Source organism: Chamaea fasciata, unplaced genomic scaffold (assembly GCF_029207755.1).
Source record: "Chamaea fasciata isolate MVZ Bird 193981 ecotype frontalis unplaced genomic scaffold, bChaFas1.0.hap1 SCAF_1, whole genome shotgun sequence".
Lineage (NCBI taxonomy): Eukaryota > Metazoa > Chordata > Aves > Passeriformes > Sylviidae > Chamaea > Chamaea fasciata.
In genome coordinates, this window is record NW_027094086.1 from 117,978,067 (window position 1) to 117,998,461 (window position 20,395).

Sequence of the window (20,395 nt, forward strand, 5' to 3'; positions counted from 1 at the left end):
AGACTCATCAGGATGGTGCTGCCTCAGACTACAGACATCAAATCAGGATCTCTCTGTTATGCACATTTGGTTTGATTTGATTGGCTATAAGAACATTACATAGTCATCTATGAGACTCTTACAGTCTCTGTTGAAAAAGTTTTCACAGGATATTTCCAGCCAGGTTTTGCTTTGAAAGCTGCTGCTGAGCTCTGGCTTTCACAGGTTTATACTGCTTTGGTTCGTTTGTCTGTTTAAATACCACATCCAGTGCAATGCTGTAAACAAGGGAGCAAACAGCTACATAACAATGATTCCCAGGAGAGAATGATCTGTTAAAAGGGAAAAGTGCTTGTTTTGTCACAGCTGAATTACTAATATTCCTATAAATTGCTTCTCTGGGGTTGTGTAACGTGTTTGGCAATGTGGCAATAAGAGATGTTGAAATGGGGAACAGACTTAGAGGAGTAGAAATGGAAGGAAGCCAAGCCAAAATACACAGTGAGCCTTTTCCAAAGACAGGTCAGCAATGATCCAAGTGTATTCCCACAAAATGGAAGTTCAGAAGGGAACTGTAAGCAGTGGAAAATATTGCATACTCAACTTATGTTACGAACTTCGGTCACTCTGAGTTCACCACAGAAAAAAAATGTTTCTAGAGCTTAAGGTTCTTTCTTATTCATTTCTTTTCCCTTTTTCTTCTCCTATATTTAAATATTTTTGTGTAAGGTAAACTGAACTCAGAGAAAAAAAAAATAGCTGTTTTTCTAACACAGGAAACCTTAACAATAAATATACTGCAGAACTTTTCATGATAACATTTGTCAGAATAATACCTCCATTTCTCTTTAGGAGGAAGGCAGCTTGAAGGAGAAGTTTTATGGAGTATGTTTCTGCTTGGCTTTTATCTTTATTTTAGTCTTGAAAATTACTTGCTGCCTTGCTGGTTTCTGCCATTGATGCCCTGTGCTTGCACACCCCTCTGTTTTCTGCGAGTAGGCCCCCATGAAGAAGACGTTGTCATACTTATTAATATTTACCTTGTCTTTTTTGTAAAACTACTGTCTGCAGTGTGCATATCTGGTACCAGTGTGTTGATGTCTAATCACAACCTAGATGCAACCTGTGCTTTTCTTTTGTTTGAAAGCAGACAGAAACCATTAGAAAAGATCAGAGAACAACCTGCTCTACAGCTCTGACACTACAAAGAGAAAAGACAACCTGGTAGTACTAACAGCATCAAACTTCTGGCACTGATTACACTCCTAAGTCAAGCATTATTAATGGAGACAGAGATGCTTCCTTTATTGAGAAGGGGATTTATAACAGGAGTGTAATGTAGATAAACTGGCTGACCCTTAGGAGGTGCATCTAATTTTCACTATTACCTACAGAGAACCTGAAAGACTTATTGTTGGCATCAGCAATTCGATCATGTGAATATCCGCCTCTGCCTCAATTTCTCAGTAAATAAGGAAATGCTATATCACACTTGTTCATGGGGGTTTATTACTCTCTTCAGAAAGCAGACCTTTCTGTGTGGGTTGTGCCTGCTCACATTCTCACAAAAAAAAAAAAAAAAAAAAAAAAAAAAAAAAAAAAAAAAAAAAAAGTCAGTAACCCTTCTCCCCTTTCTGACATCTGTAGTTGGTCAGGTTGCCCAGCTCTGTTTTCTTATCCCTGTGTTCAGTTATTCTGTTATCCTGGACAGACCTTTACATGTGTCCTAGACAGACCTTACATACACTCAAAGTGTCTCCAGGCTGGAAGCTGTTGCACTTACCTTATAGTGAAATTGAAGTAAAGGTGAGAAAGAAACATCTTCCTGACCTGAACAATCCTGGGGATTCCACTGATTTGAAACTTGAGACAGGGAAATTCCTTCTGCAGGCCAGTCATATCAAGGTGATCAGCCTTGCTAGTGTTCTGAGCCCTTTGTTGCTGCCATGCAAGATCTGAGGTCAAACTCAGTGTCCTGGTTCATAAAGGCCTAAATAACTGGGGATGTAACAACTGCCAGTTTTGTCCTGTCAGAGCATTAACAGAGCTTTTTTCCACTCTGCCCTTCAGTGATTATTGTACACCTCTACTCTGTGGGCTTTCTCCTCGTGGAATTAGGCGTGCAATGCCCCATTGCTTGGGGGGCTGCTCAGCCATGTTGAGGATGTGGGAACCATGATTCCTTGCAGTGTCATGTTTTCCCCAGATGCTGGCACAAGGAACTTGTTTTTAGCCTTGGTAGAAAGCTCCCCTTCTCTCAGTCGTGGAAATTCAACCTTTTACTGATGGAGCTGGTTTACAGTTACAGATTTCTATACCCACTGGCTCTGCTTTTTTTTCATCTGTTCCTTTAAAATATGCTTTTAAATGACATGTTGCTAGTGTTCACTGTGTAATGTGACCATAGGGATTAGAGGTATGTTTTTCTCAAAGACATGTATTAAGAAAAACTCATTATTTGCCTTTTCAAGTTACATGCACTGGGGTCTCCAGCTGCTCTGGAGAGCAGCTTCCTAGCTGGAATGCTGAGTCCATCATCCTACCACCTCTGCCAAGGAGAAAGAGATGAGCTGGCCTTCTTAGAGCTCATGGAGAAGCAAACTAGCTGTCTGCTAGAAAACCCAGATTATTTCAAAAGCAAAATGTCCAGTTAAGGTGAAAAGCCTGAAGGTATATTTCACAGAATAGCAAGTGAAGAAAAGCATTAAATCAGATTGTTTTTATGGTGCTGATCAAAATATTTTGGAATAGTTTTTTGTATGGAATGGGAATATTTCCTTCTAGCTCAGGGCAGAATGAGCCTGTGTCCCCTCTCCTCTGGCAGAGCCTCATGATATTTACAGTTTGACAGTCTTGTGCTTCAGTTCTGTACAGCATTGCTCCTGAGATGACCTGCATTTCTTGTGCTAATCTATGATCAAATTTCTCATGAAAAGCAGCATTGATCTGACCACAGTTTCTGGTAAAATACTTTGGAATAAAATGGGAGCTACTGCTTCAAATTGCATCTCCCCAAGCCTCCAAAGCCAGAAAGAGCAAACAGTTTATTTGAAAAACTCAGAGATGTATGCTTTAAGTCATCTTACCTGTTGATTTTTTTTTTTTTATTTTCTCAAAGATAAAAGTAAAAAAGAAAGAGAAAGCTGACTCTGGGTTTTTTGGGGGTTTTTTTGTGATCTTAGGAGGAAGAACTTCAAAAAGTAGCAGCTTCCTGAAATCTTTTTTATAGACCCTATAACAAAAATAACAATACAAACTTCAGAATTAAAATAAAAAATCTAACCCATAGGTGCATGAGTATGTATAATATGGAAAAAGAATAAGTATGCTCTCCAAGGTCATGTTAAAAGCAGAAGTGAATAAAAACTACTTAAATATGGGTTCACCTTTGCTTTTTTTGTCTGCAGATCCCACCTGTGGTAACACATACAGCTCATGGAGTACAAATTGTGTGTAGTGGGTGTTTATGTGGAAAATCTGTATGGCTAAAGCATCTTGGCAAACCACACTTCCTGCTGGGTGAGTTAAGAGTCTGTCTTGAAGGAATGAGGTATTCAAAACTCCCCATGCAGGTGAGTGTAAATCTCTTCTTTCTTTCATGGTTTTAGCTTTGCTGGTGGTTTTAATTCCCAATTACAAGCATTCATTGGAATGAAATGAGAGTCTCAAGGTGCTGCTGCATGGTTCATTAACCCTAGGATTTTTGATGGAGTTCCTCTTTGCTGTGGTTTCCATGGTTAGCTCTGTGCTCTGGAGTGGTCCTTAACCCGCTGCCAGTCTCACCTGCACCACCATAAAGGGAAGGTGCAGCCCGTGTCAGTTTGCAGAAGGAGCAATATCTCATGGCTTCTGAGTCATGCCTTAAAGCCCAAAGGGGCTTTTCTTGCATCACCGTTTTCTGTACTAAGTCATTTTCCGAAGCAAGAACTCTGAGGCACATTAAACTTGAGCTTTTTCATTTGCTTTTTCAGTATAGTAATGAGTTGAAAGTGTTTCTGCATTATGTAATTATATAATTCTGTGTTGGATTTTTTTTTTTTTAAAAGCTAGAAAATAGAACCCTGACTGCTGTGGTAAATTTATCCCCTAAAAATCAGTGCAGCCCATAAGGAAGAAATGGGAGGGTGATGATGATGGTTTGTTAAAATTAGTCTACCCCTGAACTTCTGGCAAAGGATTGCAAAGTGCAATTTATGCAGCATGCTTCAATAATGCAGGAAAAAGGTATTTGTAATGTTGATGCACATTTTCCAAAGGAAAAAAATACCTCTTTTGCTTCAGCAAGCTATGAAGGTCATCTTAAGGATGAAGTCCAAAGCAGGTAATTCAGCTTGGTCAACCAATTCTTTGGGAAAAAGCTTTTGTCTTCAAGAGCCAACAGAAAACTCCACAAGCACCTCAAACGTCTACTGAAGACAAAACCCAAATCTGGTCTGGGATGCTGAGGTGTTGTTTCCTGCAGTCAGTCTTTGCTATTGCAGGCTGTAAAGCACAAATCTCTGGCCTGCCAGGTAGACATGGAGCAGCTCTGCTGCCAGGACTGCTCTACAGTTTGTGGGATTGTGTGTGACCTAGTGAGGAGGTGTGTTACCTGCCTGTGCTGGGCAGCCAGGTACCGTCAAAAACTGCAGAAGTCAGCCCATGTGAGGCTCTTAAAATAAGTCACAAAAATGGCTTCCTGTCTTGCCCTGGAGGGTTGAAATTGCATCAGTGCACTTTAACTCTTCCAAGGCATAAATTCCCTGGCAGCTGGTGCCAGGTTGTGCTGCCAGGTCTCACAGCTGGTAGAGGGAAGGACCCTCAGCACTCTGGAGTTCCCTTAAGACAGTCTCACAAGCTAAGCTGCTCCTTGGTTTGCTCACCTGTGGTGAGTCCCTATGGCTGCCCAGAGCCCACCTGCATGAAATCGTGGTAAGCACTGCCAGGGCAGTTAGCCCATGTCACTGCAGGCTCTGAGGATGGGGCAACACAGCTCTTCCTATGAAGCTCTTCCTATGGGGCAGGGATGCCATATGTGGTTGCTGGCAACCACTTCACGTGCCAAATAAAATTCCTCAGCAACAGAAATCAGAAGTTATGACAGCAGGCCAGGTACATATCCAGATATACAGGAATATGTCCGTTGTCAGCCTCATGTAGGGTTATTGGAGAGAAATTTTGAAGTTGTGAGGTTTTCTTTTAGCAGAAACAAGAGGCAAATTTCTGCTCTGTGAAAGGTGCCTATTTTTGGAGAGCAATCATTCATTTAATTTAAAAATATTTAGTTTAGCCCCATGTTTTACTCCCTGGAAAAGGCTCAGCAATCTGAGCATTATGCATGCAAACCTCCACAGAAGTTAAACTTGCTAACTGTGAAGTTTCAAGGCTTTGCTCTGCACAGGATAAGTTGTGTTTGTGCTACTGAAGTCAGTAACACTATACACTTGCACATCTGCTGAGCATCTTGTCCACAAGTATCTGCTATAAGCTGGCAGTGATGTTTATTTCATAGAATGAGTTTGGATTTGTTTTATTATTCCTCTTCGTATCATCCAAGATACACATCAAAAACTGATTCTCATCCCCTGTGTCTGAGTCTGTTCTCACATGAGAGCTGTCTGTGAATGTGACCAGAGAATTGGGCCTCTGGCCAGGAAAGCAAATATTTTACAAAAGGACGTATCAGGCAGTGTAAACTACCCTCACAAGGAAAGTTTACATGTCTGAAATGTCTAATGCTTTTTTAAACTTCTGCCTCTCTATCCACTGCCAACTTTCTCCAAGAGAATCTTGCTTCCTAAGACATCCTTTCCGATTGTAAATTATTCTCGCGTATCTAGCCAGAAGACAGTCTATATAGTTGCTGGCCTGTCTCAAATGCATATGGCAGGTAATTATTAGTCTCATTAGTAAACAATTCACAATCAGCTACAAATTTTTGGTTTAATTGTATGCATGACAAAAGAATACATTAAACTTTAATCTGCAGTTTCATTAAACAAGTGAATACATTAAACTCTCATCTGCACTTCCATAAGCAGCAGAGGAGCTAATATTCAATACACTATGAGTTATTCTAAATCTTCCAGTCCTGGGGTTAGTGAAGAACTCCATTTTTCTTTATTTCCTGTATCCTGCTCTTTCAAGACCTGAACGAAACATCACATCCCAAGATGATCATGATTGTGCTCCATTGGGAAGCAATACTAAAAGGGTGTGTTAAGTTTTCTTAGTTTCACCTACATTCACTGCCATTCTCAGATATAATTTTTCTCCTCCTTTGGCTCGCTCTGCCTCTCCACTGCGGATTATAGAGTTCCTTTAGAAATTAGCCCATGCTGCCACTGCCAGGGAAATGCTCTTTCTTTCTAGATTCACGGTTTGCTATTTTTTTAGCATGTAATAATATCTGCATGCCTGGGGACTCACAAAAACCTGAAGCCTGTCATTATATGTTCCCCTGCTCCTGTCACTGGTGCACAGAATTTAAATGCTGGATATATGTTTTTAACTCTTATGAAGCAGCCTTCAATACCACACTGACTTTCACCTCAACCTCATCTGGTTTAGGTCTGGGGGTTTTTTCTGCAACACCTCTTTCTCTCAAGTCATTGTTTTGTTTGCTGCAAAAAGCTGCTCCAATTCCCACACTACTTTTGGACGCATAAACCCAGTGCCATGCAGGAGTTAAAATACAGAGGCCTGTGTTGTATCCAGGGCCAGAACAGTCAACACACAGAAGCAGCTTTGTAAGATACAGAGGCCTCTAGGATGAGGACTATGTTTTTGATATTATATATGTGCATAGGCCTGTGCCTGTATTGCTTTCCTTTGTCTCACTTTTTCTCATTGTATTTGCAGGAACTAGCAATACTCTTACTTTTAGCGATAGTGGCCTATTTCTAAGACTTTTATTGCACAGGATTTCAACAGGTGATAGTCCCAGGTGTGTTGTCCTACGGGTTAATACTACCTAGCTATGCAAACTTAGCTTATCAGGTTTGTAAAATGTAATTTGAACAATATTGACACTGTTTTTCATAAGACAGCTTAATTATAATTCCCTGCTTACGAAGTAATATCATTCAAATCACAGCTGTCAGAAAACATAACAATCAAATTGTGATACAGTGTGTGACATTATGCTCAGCTGGTTTGTCATAAGTATTAAATATAAAATTTATGTATAACATATTCTTTAGGAGATCTGGATAGTGACAAGAGTAATGCAGAACCACTACCCAGGATCAACATCACCAAGAAGTCCCAGGCCAGACTTGTACCATGGATTTATTTGCACATGCCAGTGTGTGTAATTTCGGACTGTTTTCACTATGCCTCTTCTGTTTTAAACAAAGTTTTCAACAGCGGGTTTATTTAAAGAAGTTTTCTAGCGCTAAAAGCAGACAGTAATGGAGTGTCTATGATACTTCTTTACTTGCTGGCAATTTCTCTTCCTTTGGTGTCCTCTTGCTTACACCAAGTTTTACATTGTGCAGAACTTTGTGTAACTGTAAGCTGCCACCAGAAGACGTGGTTCTTCTCTCCCCCATTCTCTGTCGAGCATAATCTGGTTACAGTAAACAGCTGCTAAATATCTGGTCAAGGCAGGAACTGGTTCAGTGAACAATGCAACACCACAACAGATTCAACAAATCCCCCACAACAGCAACTAGTTCTGTTGGAGGTGAGCAAGCTGAACGGATGGAGCTGGACTGATGCATGGGAGGACAGCAGATGCTGCAGCCCGAGAGGAAGATGGGGAAGGATGGCCTTCTCCTCTTGGTGGCCACCCATTGTTACAGCACTTCAGCTTTAATGCACAGCTGGGCTCTATTTTCTTCCTCCTACAGAAACGGTTCCTGTTTTCAAGGTTTTCTCATCCTCTGCACTATAATGTCTTTAAGTGAAATATTCACTTAGATATTCTTTCAACACAAGAACAGATATTCTGTTTCCATAGACAAATGCAAACTTTTCTATTTCTCAAGACTTCATTTCCCCTTGCAGGGAGTCTGCCTGAAGTTTCATCCATCTGTATTCCATATGAATCAACTTTCTCTGCAAAATCTTTATTTTAGATTCAGATGTCACATTAATCAATGTAGTCATGTCCTGTTTGTAATAATCATCTCATCTAAATCCAACATAATATTCCAATCACTGGAAATATCTAGCTCTTGAATTCTGATATTTTTTCCTTTCTTTAGCTGCAATTTCCTTTATTTGGAATATATGCGCTTTGGACTAGTTTAGGGTGTAGTTTTTTCCTTTTCCCAGACTGGTGTAAAAATGTCTGGTTTTCTTGCAGACAGACAAGTTTTTCCCAACAGTTGGACACAGCAGTGCTCCCACGTGCGCTCCTTACCTCCTCCAAGGTTGGGCTGCTTCAGACTTTGTAGAATAAGCACACTCAGTTGCCTGTGCTACTTACTATCTGAGAGTTTTCCCACTAAGATCTGATAGGTGCAACCTGTATATCTAATTAATCTTTGCTTTTTCCAAGTTTAAATCCAGCAAGTTTTAAAAAGTTTGGTTTCTGATCCCCATTAAAACACTGATGTGACTAAAAGACTTTAAGCAGTCCAGAAGAAAGTCTTTGACTGCACAGTTGACGTACTTTGATTCTCTGGAAAGTTATAGCTCCTAAAAGTCTCTCTATGCCTAAGAGACAGGAAAAAAATACAAAAACTATGGCTGCTTTATGTTTTTTTGTGTGGTTTTGAGGTGTTTTGTTTGGCAGTAGGGTTTTGTTTGGAACTCTGTACCTTGTCACGAAAAGACTTTGAAACTACACAAAAGACATTGAGGCGCTGGAGTGCATTCAGAGAATGACAACAAAGTTGGTGAAGAATCATATGGGAAGTAACTGAAGGAGCTGGGATTATTCAGCCTGGAGAAAAGGAGACGGGGGGGGGGGGGGGGGGGGGTTGGCTTATCAGTCTCTACAACTACCTGAAAGGAGGCCATAGAGAGGTGGGGGTTGGTCTCTTCTCCCGGGTAACAAGCAATAGGACAAGAGAAATAAGCCTCAAGTTGTACCAGGGAATTTTTAGATTGGATATTGGGAAAAAAATCTTCACTGAAAGAGATGTCAGGTGCTGGAACAGGCTATCCAGGGAAGGGTGGAATCATCATCCCTGGTGGTATTTCAAAGGCTTGTAGATTTGGCACTTAAGGCATGGTTTAGTCGTGGAGTTGGCCATTTTAGGTTTGTGGTTGAATTCTGTGATCATGGAATCACAGAATGGATTAGGTTGAAAGGGACCACAGTGGGTCATCTGGGCCAACCTCCCTGCTCAAGCAGGGTCATCCTAGAGCACATGGCACAGGATTGCATCCAGATGGTTCTGGAATGTCTCCAATGAGGGAGACTCCACAACCTCTCCCGCCAACCTGTTCCAGTGGCTGGTCACTAACACAGTACAGAAGTTCTTCCTCATATGCAGGTGGAACTTCCTGTGCATCAGTCTCTTCCCCTTTCCTCTAGTCCTGTTGCTTGGTCTTTTCCAACCTAAATGATTCTGTAATTTCATTTGTTACATTCCTGGAAAGTTCAGAGTAGTCCATGTGTCTGGCACATGGATTTTTTTGTTTGTTTTAATTTCTCTCTTTTAGAAGTCTTATTTCTATCCCCACCCCAACTCTACTAGCTAGGCAGCAAGGTTAGGTGCTAGCTAACCAGAAGTGAGCATCAGAACTTATGACTTAGAGGGGTTGTTGATATAACTAAGAAGCATTAGAAGAAAGTGTCTGAAATGGAAAGAAAGCAGAGCATGTCTGGCTTTGAGGGCTTCAAGTCAAAGCTCTGTATGACTAAAGTTCTTCTAGACTCCTATATTTCAGTCCAAGCCTTAAAGGCCAGATAGCCTTACAGCTATAAGAATTTGGTAGCTCTGCTATTGATTTGTGGATGCAAAAAGCCAGAAATTTGCTTACGTTTGCCTCTAAACTTGCAGCCATGTGATTATCTTTCTAGGAATGGCAGTCACAGCTTTTCTAAGAACCAAAAAAAAATGGAGCAAAGATTTCATTGTTCAGCTCTCTGTACCAGCATTCACATGGCTGATGCCCATGTCTATTAATACACATTGTGAGTTTGAAAAGTGACTTGAAACTAATAAAAATAGGGATAGTTTCCATAAAGTGGTGCTCTCTTTCTTTTCCACTGAACAGACCCAAAAATACTTTGGCTCATGTTAGATAACACAGTGAAAGAGAAAATGCTTTTTCTTTGATCCATAAAGTTTGGACTGCAATGTAAACCAGATGGAAAAATCCCAGCAGAGAATTTTCCTTTCTTTTGACCATTGAGGGCCATCACTCCCATCACATGAGCTCAGAGAACCCTTGAACAGCTCTAATATATTTACAAAATGAGTTGGGCTGAGAATTTTATTGTTCGTACACAGTGGGTCCATGGAAATAATGCGATGATATACCTATTCTGTTGTCTAAAGAAAAACTGAATAGTGTAAAAGACCTTTCACTCTAGCATGCATCTGAGGCAGAGTAACTCGTGCCAGGACATCAGGAAATTTTTGAAATTTGCAGTTTGACATGCTTTATTTTTAGTTGTCCTAAACACTGTAGGCAGCTCAGTGCTTCAGTGTCTGCTGTACTTAATAATTTCGCCTTACCCTACTACAAACAATTTTAATAAAATGTGTGTTAAATTAATCCCAGTTTTACCGAAACAATTTCAAAAGAACATGAAAACAAATTGTAAACTGAAGTGGAACAATCCTGAAATACAATAAGTTTGTAACAGGCTATTTATCAGACACATATGTTCCACCTTTAAGTTTTACATACTGAATATATTTCATACAGATACATATTTGCTGCAGAAAAAATACTGTTAGGGAAGCAAAAACATACTGATATGTAAAAAGGCTATGTCAGTACTTTAATTACATAATTACCTAATTCTTTGAATTGTCTCTTTTTAAGGTTGATGTACACTGGCGTTTATTTTACACTTCCTTAGCATTTTGGTTATTTTGTTAGTTTTGTAATCTGTAGCAGTATTCTCATGGTCAGTTCCCAATCAACAATTAAAGAAGTCTAAGATTGCTTTAGTTGTGTCCAGGATCGCCCGCTTCCACCACATCCCTTCTATCCCATCAGGCATCACCATCCTAAAGAAAGGCCCTGATGAAGTATTTAAACAGAATGACCCATCACAAGACCCACAAGGAAATTTACAAAAGATAATTCTATGGAAAACTTTCATATAAAGGGGTACAAAGGTGGTGGTGCCTGGTCTGTCTCTGCTGTAGCTGTCTTACCCACACCTGTAATTTTCTGTGTGAAAACTCACCGGTAGTGTCACTGGCTCCATTTCTCTGGCATATATGGATTTCTGCTGGTCTCAGTAGTGACCAGCAAGGGGAGGTGACCTCTATTTTGACAGATAATTCCACCAAAGGCAGGGAGACTGTAGGCTTATGTTGCTGCAACTCCACTATTTTTAATGGATTCACTGCAGTACTGGCAAGAACCAGAACTGGGGGAAGATTCAGGGCCTGTGTAGTGAAAATACTTCAATTAGACTTTTTCTGTCGTGGGGCTGTTTGTTGGCAGCACACAGACTTCAGATCCTGGAGTGGTGATCACAGGCAGGCAGATGTATTGCTTTACAGGAACTGCCATTCTTGGCACTTCAGGATGATGTCTCTTGTCTTTCCAGAAATTAAAAACCTTTGCTTTGATAAAGCTTTCTGATTCCAATTGTGCAGAAAGCTTGTTTACCTGGATTGACTGCTGCACACTCAGGTGTTAAACTTGCCAGTACAGGGAGAGCTGCATTCCCACGTACAAGTACATTAGATAGCTCATCTGCCTTTAAAGTGATCGTGGCATTTATTTTGGAGACTCATTTGATTATGTGAATACAGGTGTTCTTAATGCTGCTCTGTTCTTAGTTCTTCAAAATTCTTATTAGTGTGTGTATTGCAGAATTTGACCTTTTCCATTAAGAAGTGAAAATTGTCCTGCCTAGATCCTAACAGATATTTAAGAAATCAGTCTGCATGCCAGTAAAGTCTGTTCTGTTTAAGAAGATGCAAATGACCCTCTAGCAGGTGGCTTAGTGATCCAGTACAGCCAACATTTGCATACCTATTCTGGGCTAAGTTACTGCATCGTGACTGCTCTTGTCCTTGTGAGAAAGTTGGAGTTTTAAAGATGCTGCATAGAAATGCAAGACTTTGTTCTTAAATTGTGCCAGCCAACTTGTTTATTAGCTTGAGCTTGAGCAAACAATTTAGCAATTTGTTCAGTTCTTTGGAACCCAAAAATGTGAGACTAAATTGGAGAATTTTTCCAGAGAAAGCCGTGGATAAACCTAAAGCTTCAAAATGAATTTTAGGCTCATATTTGTTATTAAATTGATGAGTGAATATCCCAACCCACTGGAAGAGAAGGCAATTGCATTGTGTCTAGTTTTATAAAAGATACATGTTCTTACATCTGCTCAGTAAGACAAAGTTAGTTTTGAACAATAAGAAAGCATTCAGAATAAGAATAATTTCAATTTCAGGCATTGTTTTTGCAGTTGTTGCCATAAGGCTGAATTAAAATTTTGGAGCTGCTTTTCCCAGGTGTTTAAATGAAAAAAAAAATGTTAAGACTTCCAATATTTTTCCCATACTGGGATTATGCAGGATATAGGTTTGTTGGTTTATTTTCCTCTTAATTAAGATATTGCCAGGTTTGCTGTGAAGAAAAGAAAGTAACAGTTCAACTGGGCTAAAAGAATAACTTCAAGCCTTGCAACTGGACTGCCAAAGAGGGCAAAGTGAAGAGGCAAGTGTGCAGTGTGCGAAAAACATGTAAATTTTCTCATATTGTTTCACTTTTTTTTTTCTCTAAATGTTTCATTCTGTTGTTCCCCCGTTCTTACTGTTCAGACCTGCGTAATTTAAACACTGCTGCAGACCAGCTTTGGTACTCCACAGGGTTATGTAAGTTGTGGTCAGACAGTAGTTTTGAGGTTTGTCAAGAAACTTTTGGTGGCTTTTCTCTTCAGGGTTATAAAGCTGTAGTCCATGACAATTCATTGCAAATTGAGGTTTTTGCCAAAGTCCCAGATTGTATTGCAGCTCAAGACAAGGAGGCTTGAGATCAGTCTCCCCATCTTTTCTACTTTCTGTCAACACGGAGTCCCTAAACTGCAGGGCAGTTCTTACTCTTCCCATTGCTGTCATTTCTGGGTTCCAAATAAAATGGATGATCATGAGGGAACAGGATAATGAGAAGTAGTGATCACTGCAAGCTACTCTCCATGGCATTTCTGTTTGCCCACTTGTTCAGGCAAGGATAAAGGCATTAGAGTACTGCAAAGAGAGTGCATTCTGCTTCCATCTGTCAACAAACCATCGCACAATTTTGGGAAAGTCTCTCTGCTCTCTGCCCTGCCCTCTTACTGCTTATGAAGTGGGACTGCTGGGCTCCGTTTTCATTTGGGGGTGCATTGAAAACTACAGACTTTGGTTTCTGTATGAGCATCCTGAATGAACAGATTTTCTGCTTTGCCTTGTGTAATTGTGTAATGTGATGAGATTAAAGAGTTCTGCTGACTAAGAAAAAAAACCAAACCTAAAAGTAGAAAGAAAGGTAGAGGGAGGTCATCCTTCACAGCAGCCTTCTCCACTGAAGTGTCTGCTCTCTCCAGCACAATATAGCTACCCATAAAAAAGATCCTGTTGGTGTATTTTGAAAATCTTCATTTGAAACCACTGTAATATATAATGTTAATATGTGGGTAGCCCTAACCAGTCTCAGAATATTTTTATACTCTCAAAGTGGGTGTGCTTTTGACTAGTTATAATGTACTTATGTGAAGGATTTGTCATCCAGGGTGATTTGTCTATGAAATAAGTATCTTCCAAGTCATTATCAAAATTATGGTCCTTTGCCATAAAGGATTTCTGTTGTCCCTTTCCTCCCTTGGCCCATCCCCTGCTGAAACTTGAGTTTGACCCGTTCACCCCTGAGATGATCTGTAAGCCCATGTAAAAGAGAGGATATGCAAGTGGTTTAAGTACTTTATAAAGCAGCTCAATTTCTTTAGCAATTTCTGATAAAGTAGTTTAGCTAAAATCAGTGTGTAGAATAAATTTTGCCAACATGAAGATAGTAAAGTTCAGAGTTCTGTTTCCAAAAGTGGTGGGAAGGTGGGCTTAGGCTATGGTTCTCTTGAAGAATTCTTCGTTTTATTAAAGTCTTAGAAGAAATAGAGGTGGATTTGGGGAATCTCTTATTCTCTTTTTTGTGTGTTTTGCTGGAACTTAAACAGGAAGAAAATACTTATGCCATCAGTACTTTGAATACATTGATTATAGTGCTAAATAGTAACATATTTTTCATATTTCACCAAGTCTCTTCTGCTGCATAAATGGCCTTTTTTATTCTTTAAGCAAACGCAAATAGAGTGCTTTTATGTTTGTTATATTCTTTGGTTCCCAGATTCCCATGTAAGTTTATCAACCATTCAAAAAAAACAATTCACTGCTTAGGCATTCAGTGGATTTGATACCTGCTTCCATTTATCTTGATCTTTTCTCCTTTCACAGGTTTGAAGTCAGCTCTTTCCCCCCACTGCTCTCTTTTCTTTTTTCTTTTTTTCCCCCAACCATAATGTGCATTTTATGACTTTGTCCTTTCTTTTGGCAAGTTATCAGTAGCCGGATTTTGAAACACTCTTGCTTGAGTGTTAGTTGTCCTCCACAAATTAGCCAAGGTCACTGGCTTTGAATCAATGCAATCTGCAGAAACAAGGACAGAGCCAGGAGTAAAAATGAAAGCAAAACATTCTCTTGGCATGATAATTGTCTAATACACATGCAGGTGTAATATTCGGAGTGTAAGTCAGTGGTGTGGCCTGTTAGATATTGATTTAAGTGGAGGCTTAAAAAAGATTTGAATGTTCCTTGGAAAAATCACATTTTCCTTTGTTGTTCAAATACCTGCATCTCAAGCATATCTTGGTTTATCCTATTGCTTGTTTGTAGCATAGCTGCAAGATAAAGGCCAAGTCTTGGAGTTGGATTGTAGTGCTTTTGGTACAAGTCAAAAAGTCTTCTCGCTTCAAAAACTTTAAAGTCTTTTCTCTTTAAAAGCAGCATAATGAATTACTGCTTGGTTTGGGGTTGATTTTCAATAAAATATAGTCCAAATGTTGAATAAACAACGGAAGTGCATCTGTAGTGAGTGCTGGGAGGCAAGAGAATCACATATGACAGGATGGTCCAGTCCTTCTGTATAAACCTGCCACTCCAAACAGATCCTTTGAAATCAATGCAACTCATAAGTGCAGATCTGCTTATCTGGGTGTTAAACAGAACACTTTTCTCAGCAGATCTCTTTCTCATAAAAAGTATCCTAGTTTTGAAGAAAAAGTTTTTAGAATAACATTTTATTTTATCTGAGTGTTTTTTAAAAGTGTTTGGATTATATTAGAAAATAGCTGAAATGGCAGGTTTTTTCTATATATAGTAAGAGTAGAATTTTGTGGTGTGAGCGAATAGGAGAATTTATCCTAAGAAAGTTACAAAAAACTGAAGAAAAGGAAATTCTAAATCAGTGTCTTAGCTCAGTCCCAGACACAAACAGAGAAAGCAGATAGTGTGTAAAAGCTACTATAAAATCCAATTAAATTAAATACATGTGAACATTTGTGTTCATTAAGTGGATATTTATATACATTCATGATGTTATTGTTGTACATGCTTTAGTGATTCAAGCATGTAACTGAAAGCTGTGTCTGAGACTTTCAAAGATCTAAGCGACTTAGATCTTGTTCTCAGCAATAATATTGCCACTCGTGAGCCTTTATTTCCTTAAAAGTTAGTGGAGCCTTGCAGTCTCAGGTCTTTGGAGCTTTGACATTTACAATGGGAATTCTTATTTGTGCTTGTTTATATAAAATTTAATTAATAAGGTATAAAAATGAATATACGTGAAGAAGCAGCACTAAGAACGTCTTTCATCCGAGCATTTTTTTTCTGCCTTGCTGCCTCCTCCAGGCACAAAGCACCTTGAATACAGCAGAGATCAGGAGGGTTCATCTCTATGGTCCATCCCCTAGGCTGGAGGCAGATTAGATGCCAGCAGCCACAGATCTGGAATCTGGTGGAAGTGCTGTAGTTGTGTGCTGGTGATACCTCTGCCAGCAGACTTTGTTCTTCTTCTGGTCAAAGTGATTCAGTCAGTATTGTGGAGGCACTGAGAGCCAGAGATGGTTTGTTTCCGCTCCTGTGGCTTTGCTGAGACCTCCTCAAAGAACAAGTCTGTGGAAGAGGGATGCCTGATGCTTTCTGTTTCTTTTCCAAAGTGTACTATGCCCTGCTTGTAGTTTCCATTTACTTCCAGTGAATCCCATACTTCTGTGAGAAATATTAGGCACAAGGTTTAGAAAATATGGCCACTGAGTCCCTTAATAGATCATCCACTAATAACCAAGTTCATTTGGGAAAAAGAGCATGGAAACCCTGCCCAGAAGTATCTAATACTGCCTGGCTTGCTCTGCAGAATGCACCCAGACAGTGGCAATATACTTTTTGTGGGAGGGGAGCCAGGCCTGGAAGGCCATGCTAAAGGCTGGTCCTCTGGAGGAGCCAGTCACAAATATTCCCACTGTGTGAAAGATCTGTGGCCCTGCAGTGCACCAGGGTAGCCCAGGGCTGGGTTGCCATAAGTGCAGTTTAAAGTACCAGCATGTTGTGCCCATGCCACAGCTGAGACGATTACTGAGGTGTGCCTCCTCCCCAGTTCTATAGCCAGGCTTGTGGCAGTGACACAAGGTGTGCCTGACTGATGGCTCAGGCACAACGTCTGCCTGGTGACTTGGGAGTACAGGGCTGCTCTGCTGCTGCAGCACTGATCATGACATCAGTCTAAACGAGATTTTGGGGCAGTGCATGCCCTGTTCTCTCCCTCCTGTATGGCATAAGAAACCCACGTGGTCCCTTCCGAACAGTACCAGGCTTGCCAATGTGGTGTCCAGCAGGAGCTTGATCTCCCACCAGCTACACTCTGCCTTAGCCACAGTATAACAGAGAACTGATCAAACCCTGTGCATGCAGGAGGGACAGGCATTGCTATCAAGTCCACATCAATTTATTCAAAATAACTATCTATGAGATGGTGTCACACAGCCTTCTAACTTCACTGTTGTCTTGTGGTCAAATTTCAACTTCCTGTACTGAACCTTCACAATCATCCCAAGAGTTGGTGGGGAAAGCTGCCTTTGTCACTAATTTTTGTTAAAGGATCTGAACATGGATATTTCCTGATCGACTTCAGTCAGAGAAAGAGCATGGAAGGTTTTAGATCTTGAAAGCTGAAGTCTGACAAAGCTGCCAGCAACTGGAAAGAGTGGATATGATGGAAAATATTAGCTGGGGGTAACAAAGGATGGAGCAGTAGCAACACCTATAATTATGATTGTAAGTGACGAAACAGAAAGGAAAACTACATTCCAAGGGATTTAAGAGGAGTTTAGGTTTTTTTAAAACCTGGGCTAGATTGTCGCCTTCCATGTTGAAACCCACAGAAGGGGATTTTTGGAAACTGCTACACACCGATCTGCAGACCTGACCCAGACTCATCCCTGAGGCAGAATCTCTTTTTCTGCTTTCCAAATGGGGCAGATTTTCTATTCCAAGTAGGCACACAGATGCCTGAGCTCTCTTATTTCAGGTTCTGCCCTAATGATCTTTCTTCCTCCTCACCTTACCTCTACCCCCAGTTATACTACTTTGGAACCAGCCTTTTAGCTGTCACAGTTTGTTGGGAGCAGTCTCTGGAATGGAAAAGGGAGAGATGAAAACTGTGCAGCCTTTGGCCCCTGGTTGCACAGGTTATACAGAGAGGGAAAGGAACAGCAGAAATGGGTAAAAATCAGATTTGGCGGGAAGGGAAGGATCTGTACAGAGAGAAGTATGCTAGTACCTGGCTGCTGGCTTGCTGTTTTCTTAAAATATTATAACTGCCCTTCTGAGTTTGCTAAAAGACATAAATAAAACAGCACTGTTATATTAACATTTTTTATAGTATAGTATTTTTAATATAACTTTTGGCAGCATGTGCTGAGAAGCAGAGATTTTCTCTGAAGTGTGGGACCTCAGAAGAAAGGCTGTTTGTCCCAAAGTGGCATGTTTTTTTCTTGACCTTTCACAGATGTTTCATGAATTTGTCATCCTGAGCTACAGAATTGCTTTTGTTAGGATGTAGAAATAGCTCTGTTCTTGCAGAGTTGGTGGTGACATGACTAATGGTCCCACTGAATAGACTTGGACTAGTGCAATAGCTCGATAGAGGGAATGATTTTTTTTAAAATTTTTTTTTCAGTCTGTTGTAGTAACAAAGGAGAGAAACTGCCCTACCTTTTGCTTTCTCCTCCTCCAGCCAGTGGTAAAAGTCCCAAATAGATTCATAAAAAATGAGTGATGATCTGTAGTAAGGATTTATTACTTTACCAGTTACTTGAATTTCTCCCTTAAGATTGCACAAAGGGCAATTGGAGGTGTTTTCCTCATTCATAGAGTAGGGTGTAGGCAAAACCAGGTAATGAAGAGCAAAGCTCAAAACAAATTACGACACTGTGAAAGAATCTGCCTTCAGTCACGGGGGAGTCCTTATAAAATCATCCAGTTTATCAAGAAAGCATAGTCTGGGATTTATTATCTTACAAATGTTTATTGTTTTTAATATCCACTGAGTGTTTTTCAGATTCATGTCCTAGAAAAAGGAGGCAAACATTCTTTCAAGCACTTGCTGGAACTGTCTGTGGACATTATGGAGCCACCTCTTCTTATCCTCTCCTGAATGACAGCAGGCACCTTTAAGACAGCCAGCTGAGATACTTAGTGCCTCTTTTGGCTGTCTGGGTTGCAGGACACAGACAAAGAGCAGGTCAAGCCACTCTTCTGGACTGCAGAAACCTAGCTGAGGACAGAGAGTTGAGTACAAGACTGGAGAGTGGAGGGACATCTTTGGACCAAAATGAACTCTGTTCCTGAAGGCCTCTGCAGATGCAGTGGCAGTAAAGCAAGGCAGAGACAAGGTTCCCCCCAGAGAAAAAGTTACCCCATCCTTGCTGTGACAGACACAACTACCATCCTACCCAAGGTCAAGGCAGCTCTGATGCTGGCAGCTCTCACCACCTTCCCAGCTTCATCCTTTTATATTGCCTCTGCATCTGTGCTGGCTCCCTCTTTTCTCTCAGCCTGCCTTTTGGTGAGGGATGACGATATGGCAGTGTCTGCACTCCACGATGAACGATAGACCTACAGCAACAGGCCTAAGAAATCTTCCTGTAGCTGCCCTGCATTTTTGTCGTTTTCAGCTAGGAGGGTGTTTTAGTTAGATGATACTCCCAAAAAAGAGGCCTCTTTTGCATATTACTGAGAGAAGTGAATTATCCTGGGGTTGATTGACTCTAAGTAGGGGCAACACTTTCCCTGGGGATCTGTGCAGCAGTGATGCCTGTGGGCAGGAAGTTCTTGGCTCAGCCCTCATGGTTCTGCCCAAGTTTGGAGGATTGTTGTCAGAAGTTGTGCCTGATGCCGGGACAGGCAACCTCAGGTGCAGCCTGTACAAGTTCTCAGGGAGACTCCTACACTCCTGCTCCATGGTGTCGTTTTCAGAGAGATGGTTCTTAGGGCTGATTTGCTCTTGGTTCCTGGGAGGACAGAAGGAAAAGCAGTGTGATACTGGTGTGAAATCAAATGAGATGAGATGTGATGTTAGTAATTTTAGGGGGGAAACCTCTAAAAGTCTGCATTAAAACATATAGATCCTGTCACATCCTTCTTTTGTATTGATGCAACTTTTAAGTTAATTCTTAAAAATTCAATACTCAATAAACAACTAGTGCAATGGAGCAGGAGCTGAGCTTCAAAACAAGTGTGTTGTAAATATTCCACTACTCCCAGGAGCAGGAGCGAGGGGAAGGGGCTGTTCCACAAGGAGAGTGGCAATGACCACAGCATAGCTATGAGGGTAAAGGATCTGCTCTGGGGTGTTCCAGAACATATTCTCTCCATGGCACCTTGGAGATGTACCAGCTGTTGCTCTTGGCCTTTGCTTGCAAATACCAGAGAAAAAGACTGGCCTGCAAGAGTGTGTTTTCCTCACACACCCCATTGTTCAGTGTCAGGATTAGACCAGGAACTATGACCTTCCATCTCTGTGGGTGACAGAGAAGAGGCAGTGGGGTGACACAGGTGTGCAAGACAAGTGGTGTCACTGCAGGAATGCGCTGAAGGGATCACTGGCCCCTCCCAGGAAATCTGTGTCTGGTTGTCTGCTCAAGGATGGCCAATACACCAATTCACATGGGTGTTAAACTCTTCAGCTTTTGCCATTTCCTGCCCCAAGCACTAGCTCAACTCCTCAGTGCCAGAATTAAGGGTGGCATTCAAAGTTC

General features: G+C 40.8%; 1 long non-coding RNA gene across 1 annotated transcript in view; it reads left to right on the forward strand.

The window, feature by feature from the left end:
- Positions 1 to 3,411: 3,411 nt before the first annotated feature.
- Positions 3,412 to 20,395, forward strand: part of LOC136296072 (uncharacterized) — a 71,251-nt gene continuing 54,267 nt past the window's right edge. The window contains exon 1 of the long non-coding RNA XR_010722860.1: positions 3,412 to 3,551. This is a non-coding gene — a long non-coding RNA (uncharacterized lncRNA). The remainder of the gene's footprint in view (positions 3,552 to 20,395) is intronic.